Here is a 6,015-nt window from a genome sequence, read left to right as displayed (position 1 = left end):
GGGTATTAGATACTGCACTGATTGGCTTTAGGCCAAATGGGAGATTGTTGGAAATAGTGTCCCAAAGCCAATCGTCAGCCTGTTAACGGTTGTGCTCATTTTTGCATATGTACATAAATTATGAATTAATAAAAATTATTTTGATATTTTTTATCATAAAATATTTCATCTTACTCCTATGTTGTGGTGAAGTCCTTAGGACTATTTAGACTCGACAAAGGAGGATTTGTCGTTTAGTCCTTAAATCTGTTCGCGATTAAATGATACGTTGTTACCAAGGATGACAATATTTATCAAGCATAGGTCGTTGTGTGCCATATAGGTTGGTTGTCCTCTTAACCAATGAGTGTGGAGACACTGATATGGCATACAGGTGAGATGTAAGGGTACATCTGCACTGAACGTGACCGACTCTGGAGCTATTTCTACTGTCAAGATTTGCTCCGATGGAATATGGGTATAAATGTCTCTCTGACCTGAGACCGCCACGGTGACTTGCAAGCAACTCACTGCACTTAGGCACTGGACTACCTGAATTTCTAATTCAGTGACGGAAGGCTGCTGGGTGTAGTCAAGTACTTGACTTGTCGGTGCGTGTGTCAAGATGGGATTGACCACTCCAGTTTAAGAGTTGTGTATAGTCGTGTTTCAATTTAGCAAAATCTTGGCCAGGGTAGTCTTTGTGAGGAGTCACAGGACTGTTTGAGTTGAGCACGATTCGAATGATCTAATCAGGGTGGATAGTTTAACCCTGAGTCGTCCTAAACACAGAGGTCAAAAGGATGAATTATATAGTAACCATATTCACGTAGGTTTTGAGTGTTGCGATTGCGATTATTCGACCTATCTGATCATCGAATACATTGCTAGTTGATCACTTCGATTAGTACAGGAATTGATTCCTGTGCTATCGGCTTAGGTTCGAACCTGCGGGGTCACACACATTAGAAGTTTCTATCTGATCTGATGGCTGATGAAGAGTCCTAATACTCATAGACTATGAGTCCTACATGTCTAAGACTCTATGATCGAGAATCAGGATTCTCTGATCATGAGTCCCACATATTTTGGGTACCGGGGTCAAGAGTCCCACTGGTTTGGGACTCTTCGATCAGGGTTACATATCGATGAATTCTGATGTTCGATTACCCATCGGATTTGGATTCAATATTTATGAGAGGTTTAATTAGTGATTTGATCACTTATTAACTCAATTTAATTGAGTAATTAATTTTGGATCAAGTCCAATTGAATTGGATTCAGTTGGGTTTGACCCGATTAGGTTAAGAGTTGACCTAATCGTCGAGATGGTTTGGTCCCTGATTTGATCAGGGGTTGGGCTTAATCAATTTCTAATTTGATTAAGATTTTATTGAGCCTAATTAAGCCTAATTTAGTTGAGTTTAAATTAGTCTAATTGGGCCTAACTTATTTGGTTCAATTAGGTTGGTTTAAATAATGAAACCACCTTGACCCATTCTCCCTGTGCCACCTCACTTCCACTGCGCCCATTTGAATTCACGAGAAGGAAGTTCTCATGAATTTTTTCTCATGCAAAGCCCTCCTCACGCCCTACTTTAATGCACCAAATGAGTGGATAAGGATGATTGGTTGGCCATTCAAATTCAAAACAAAGTTTGAATTTGAATGAGCAACCAATCTTAGCGCCTTGACCTTATCCTCTTTTAGTGCCCCATTTATTACACGAGAAAATGTTTCTCATGAAATGACTCATGCACAAATTAAGCCACACCCTTTTCTTCTCACGCCCTTAGTGGATAGGGATAAATTGGTTTCCATTTAAATTCAAATTTTGATTTGAATTTAAATGTGAAATTACTCATCTTTATCCTCTCACGTGGATAAGACGTTTGACATTGTTTTAAAAGGAGGAGAAGAGTGGGGCATGTGCAAGAAAATTTTTGGAGAGAAAATCTAGGCGTGAGGAATCCTTGTGTGTAAGGTGAAGGTCTATATCCTTCCGAGAGAAAAAGAAAGAAAAGAAAGAAAAAGTGTGTGCAGAGTTTCAGTGAGTTCTTCAGGGTTTCAGCCTGGAGTTCAGAAAGTGAGAAGGTGAGCTACGAGTGTCGTGAGCCCACCAAATTTTAGGAAGGTCTTCAACATCCTCTCAAGCATGTCTGCTAATGATTCAGAGCATCCAAAGAATTGGCAGACATCGATCGAAGGAGTTCGATCAGCATCGATCGTCGAAAGGGCTCTACAATGAGCTAGCACTCGTGAGGAGTCGATCAGATCGAAAACTTCATGTGGATGATCCGCAGAGGCCAGACATGTTGTGTGGCTATATCGCGATGATCAGACTCTTCCAACTATGATCAGATTATGATGATCTACTACCCACACAAAGGTATTGTGTTCTGAACACATTACAGTAAAGTGTTTACTGTTCAAATTCGAATTTCAAATTTAAATACATGCATGCTATATATCATATTTAGATCCTAGTGTAGGATAAATTCATATTAATTAATTAAATTAATTAATATTTTTTCATTATAAAATCATAATTTTAAAAAAATTTTAAAATTATCATTTTACCTCTGCACTGAATTTTTCCACAATCTCGACTCATCCTACCTACGTAGTGAGTAGAGTTATTTTTGGTGCTATCAATGACTACGCATCAAATTTTGGTACCATTGTCGGGGATCTTGGCACGGTTGAATTAAAAAAAAACCACTGACATTTCATAACACTTAACTAAAATAGCATAACCTCAAATATATAAATTTCTAACTTGATTGGACACCTTGTTTCTTTGCATTGCATTTCCATAATTAACTTTAAGGGCACAACCCATTAACTAAGATAAGGTAGGAATTTGATCACCCTTCCTTGGCCCACAAATCACTCCCTTGCATTTGTATAACCAAAACCTTAATCTAAAATTAATTAGACGTTGACCCCGAAGGATTTTGAGCTCATTAGGATAAGTGACCCTGAGAGTTGAATCAGGTTAGACTTGGTTAGCTAGCTGGTGTCTAGGCAAGTGGTTTGCGGGATGATTGGGCCTGAAGAAAGGTGGTTTTTAATTAGTTCTGTTCACTGATCTAGCCAATTTAATTGGTGTCTAAGGAAAGCAACGGGGGGACTCCCACCAACCTTACACTTACCTGGCCAGTTGGTTGGTCAAGCTCCGACTTGGAGGGCTTGAAGGCTAACTACAGTTGGGAGCTGTCTAGAACTAGAGTAACTTTAGGATAGAGAATCCACTGTGTGCTAACTTGATTGTAATTAAAATCTAACCACAACTAATTCTTCTATTAGTTTTAGGACTTCTTAGGATCTCTTCTTTAGAACTCTTTTCTCTCTTCTCTTCTCCTCTTAATAAAAAAAAAATCCTTAACAAACTAGGATAGTCCTACATAGACCTTTTAGTTGCATGTTAGGTCGATGATCACTAAAACCCGACTTGCAACCATTAGACAAAGAATTAGAAAAGACTCTTAGGACTATCCGAGTTAGAAACATGGTTGCACCTAGTGAGGCTAATCCTCCACGCTCATTGAGAGAATATTTCACTCCATCCTCGTATACCTACTCTCCATGCATTCAAGCACCTCTAGTAGAAGCTACCCAATATGAGATTAAGTCTAGCATTATTCAAATGTTGCCATCATTCTATGGACTTAGTAACGAGGACCCATACAGACACTTGGATAAATTTCTTGAAATTTGTTCCACAGTAAAAATCCAAAACTTCTCCGATGATGCCCTTAGGTTGAAACTATTTTCTTTCTCACTTAAGGACAAAGCCAAGCATTGGTTAAACTCCTTAGACTCTATAACCATTTCAACTTGGGAACATCTTCAGAGAGAATTTCTCAAGAAATACTTTTCAATTGAAAAAATAAATCAAATTAGAAAAGCTATCACTAGTTTTTTTTTAATTGGAGGGTGAATTTTTTCATGAGACATGGGAAAGGTTAAGGGACCTCATTCGTAAATATCCACACCATGCTGTCCCTCAATGGCAACTTTGTCAGTATTTTTATGATGGTCTATCAGAAAAACACCAACAAATGGTTGATGCATCATGTAGTGGGACATTAATGCTAAAGAGTGAGGATGAAGCTGGGCAGCTCTTTGAAATACTTAGTGAGAATTTCTTACATCATATGTCTGCTACCTCTAGAGAATAACCCATGCTTCAACAAAAAAGAAGTAGAATTTATCAGATTGGAAACATCATGGATATCCACAGTAAGGTAGATGAACTGTCCCAAAAATTAGACCGTCTTTTAAATACTGAACAATCCCCGATTCTACCTAACCCAATCCAAGAAGTTTGTGCATTGTGTGCAAGTCCGAACCATTTTGTTAGTGAATGCCCAGCCGCACCTCAATTTTCTGAGTTTGTACACAAGTAGGTTCAGCAAGCTCAAGTCCAACAAGCTCGCAGATCAGAAAATGATCCATATTCGAACACTTATAACCCTGGCTGGAGAAACCATCCAAATTTTTTCTAGAGACCACAACCAGTGGTTGGCCCTGCCGCACCTCGACCTCAATATTAGGACCCAATATATAAGCATGGACCATACCATCAATTTCAAAATGCTCCTCAACTGTCTACTATTGATCACAGCTCAACTTTTGAGAAGAAAGTTTTGAAAGCATTAGAACGATTAGAAGTCAACACTCAGACCCTTAACTCCCACACACAATCCATTACTAAGCTAGAGACCCAAATAGGTCAACTAGCGACTGCATTCAGTAGGAGGGAAGGAGAAAAATTACCTAGCCAACCCCAGAGCAACCCAAGAGGGCAATTTGTGATTGAGAGCTCTAATACCCCAGAAGCTTTTTCTGAACATGCCAAATCAATCATGACTCTGAGAAGTGAGAAGGTCATTGAACACACTAGTAAAACCAATGAGACCGACCCTAAACCTCTAACCGAAGCCAAATCACCCAAAAACAAGGAGGACCTTAAAATAGAGAATGAAACACCTGCACCGGAATCATCTTACTTATCTAAAGTCCCATTTCTGGATGCCCTGAAAGCTCCTATTCCTGCAGATAAGAAGGGAGAAAAATTCGATGAGATGTTGGAATTGTTTAAGCAAGTTCAAATTAATCTTTTCCTTCTAGACGCAATCAAACAGGTCCTTACTTATGCCAAATTTTTGAAAGATTTGTGCACCCAAAAACATAAATCTAGATAACAAATCCCAAAGAAAGTATGCCTCACTGATCAGGCTAGTTCTGTCTTCCAGCATGCCACTCCTCCAAAGCTTAAGGACCCAGGAGCCCCTATCATTTCCTATGTTATAGGAGATTATCACATTGAAAAAGCTCTTCTGGATTTAGGGGCAAGTGTGAATCTTTTACCTAGTTCGATGTATGAATTTTTTGGATTCGGAGAACTGAAACCCACATCAGTCACACTGTAATTAGCTGACAGATCAATTAAGGAACCACGTGGAATGCTTGAGGATGACTTAGTCAAGATAGATGAGTTTTACTTTTCGGTTGATTTTCTGGTTCTCGACATGGAACTAAGTGGCAACCCTAGACAAATTTTTATTATCTTAGGACGACCCTTCCTAGCTACGACAAATGCATGCATTAATTGTAGGACAGGAGTCATGAACATATCGTTTGGAAATAAGAAACTGAGACAGAATGTGTTTGGTGCTTCCCAAGGACCATCAATGGATAGTTGCTTCAAAGTAGATACACTAGAAGACATTATAGAAGATGCAACACCCATAATTCTAGCACCAGACCCCTTACATACTTGCTTTGCTCACTTTGGAGTGTATGACTTTGAGGGATATATGAAAGAAGTTAACACTTTGTTGGATACACCACACAATAAAACCACTCCTCCATGGACAATCAAGTATGAGCCATTGCCCACATTAGCCAGTACACCAATAGTCCCATCTTTAAAATCACCACCTATGTTAGAATTGAAACCCCTTCCTGCTACGCTCAAGTATGTATTTCTAGGACCCAATGACACCCTCCCGGCAATCATTGCATCAG

At 39.1% G+C, this 6,015-nt stretch overlaps 1 non-coding gene across 1 annotated transcript; it reads right to left on the bottom strand.

The window, feature by feature from the left end:
- Nucleotides 1-3,878: 3,878 nt before the first annotated feature.
- Nucleotides 3,879-3,985, bottom strand: LOC140853533 (small nucleolar RNA R71). The gene has a single exon (XR_012136603.1). It is a non-coding gene; the product is annotated as a small nucleolar RNA R71 (small nucleolar RNA).
- Between the last annotated feature and the right edge of the window lie 2,030 nt (nt 3,986-6,015).

This window comes from Elaeis guineensis, chromosome 13 (genome assembly GCF_000442705.2).
Source record: "Elaeis guineensis isolate ETL-2024a chromosome 13, EG11, whole genome shotgun sequence".
NCBI classification, from domain to species: domain Eukaryota; kingdom Viridiplantae; phylum Streptophyta; class Magnoliopsida; order Arecales; family Arecaceae; genus Elaeis; species Elaeis guineensis.
This window is presented reverse-complemented; position numbering and strand designations above follow the sequence as displayed.